General features: G+C 40.9%; 1 pseudogene; it reads left to right on the forward strand.

Annotated features, from left to right (window-relative positions):
• Positions 1-397: 397 nt before the first annotated feature.
• LOC104605007 (antimicrobial ginkbilobin-2-like protein pseudogene) lies at positions 398-1,574 on the forward strand (annotated as a pseudogene).
• Positions 1,575-1,851: the final 277 nt, after the last annotated feature.

The raw sequence follows: 1,851 nt of genomic DNA on the forward strand, positions 1-1,851 counted from the left end.
CTAAAAAATATCTTATTTAAATATTATGGCTTGAAAGATGGCATATTCCAGAGTTTCAGTTCCACCCTTCCTGTGAATTCTGATGATAATTTTCATTGGCTTGAAAGTTGAAAGGGTACAATACTCTTTTTTTCCTTTTCTCTTTTATAAATTATGATATGAAAAGAGCCAAATTCACGTTTGGCCATGTTCTCGTAGAAAGGTCAGAGTGTCAAATTCTCAAAGACCTCGGCACTGGGATGACAGCTGAGGTGGAATTTGAATATATATGCTGAATGAGTATTTTTCTTTTTCTTTCTTTTTTTTTTTTTTTTTTCTGCGCCCGGCACCTGGCTGGCTCTGGCTGGGTTATAAGGGAAGTCAGTGGTCATCCTCTTCACAGAGGAATGCACAGCTTTACTTTGCCTCTGAAACCAGGAAGAATTGAAGCAATGCATACTAGAGAGTTGTTGTTCTTTCTTTCTTTCATGCATGCAACCTTTGGGTTCATATCTGCACAAACTCTTGTTCACCGGTGTGATGGAGGTAATTACACAGCTAATAGCACTTATGAACCAAACCTCCAAACCGTCCTTTCTTCTCTATCTTCTAATTCCACACGCGAGAATGGGTTCTACAATGGCACCGCCGGTCAGGGTCCAGATAAAGTCTACGGACTATTTCTATGTAGAGGTGACATCGTAGCTCAAGACTGTCAGAATTGCATCAACAACGCAGGTGAGGAGATCATCAAACGTTGCCCCAAGAAGAAAGAGGCGATTTTCTGGGTTGATGAGTGTATGCTTCGGTATTCAAACCGGTCCATTTTCTCAACTCTTGAGGAAGCACAAGGCAAGCTCTAATTAGCTCTGCCAATGCTTCTGATCCAGTTCAGCACGGTCAGAAGGTACAAGATCTCCTGTACAGCCTTGTGAGTCAAGCTGCCTTTCGCTCATCCACCGCCATGTTTGCCACAGGGGAAACAAGCTTCCAAAGCTTTGGGAAGATATACGGGCTAGTTCAATGCACTCCTGATATATCTCAGGATGATTGCAATAGATGCCTAACAGGGGCTGTCGGTTCTCTCACCGACTGTTGCAATAACAGAATAGGTGCCAGAATTCTCAAACCCAGTTGTAGTATTAGGCATGAGTCCTACAGATTTTATGACTCCAAGGCTTCTACACCACCTCCATCGACTCTTGTATGTCCTCTGTTTACACCACTCACGAACACAACAATTACAGAGGGTAATCGTAGGATTTTCAGGATATTTTCTTTTTTTTTCTTTTTACCCAAACATTCCCCCGATCAACTTTGTCCGAAATTCTCTGGCCGGTAGATGTAGGAAAGGGAAGAAATTCACCTGGCGTTATCATTGCTATTGTGATTTCGACAGTTATTGGAGCAACAATTCTTTCTATCCTATACTTCTTCTGCTTACGGAGTAGGAAGCCCAAAGAACACATGGACATAGATGGTAAATAACTGCCTTTCAAGCCTACATGCACTACTGCTTAATTTCAAGCTTCAAAATCGATCAAATGCCGAGTATAGCCCTTAATTTCTTTTGAGTTGGATCCATTATCTGCACTCTGTGGTTTCAGTTTTACCCAAATAAATCAAGATGTACTAACTCATTTAGTCCATATTTATTATGAAGATGTTGATAAGATCAAAGTGTGGAATCTCTGCAATTCAACTTTGCTACAATAATAGCTGCAACAAACAACTTCTCAAATGATAATAAGCTTGGACAAGGTGGCTTCGGTGAGGTTTATAAGGTACTACTAGCACTAAAGTTTTTAATCCCAAAATTGCTATGTAGCTGCCCTTAACGGAAAGGCAAAACTAGCAGAAGACGTCAAACTG

Source organism: Nelumbo nucifera, chromosome 1 (assembly GCF_055504915.1).
Source record: "Nelumbo nucifera cultivar China Antique chromosome 1, China Antique-T2T, whole genome shotgun sequence".
Taxonomy (NCBI): domain Eukaryota; kingdom Viridiplantae; phylum Streptophyta; class Magnoliopsida; order Proteales; family Nelumbonaceae; genus Nelumbo; species Nelumbo nucifera.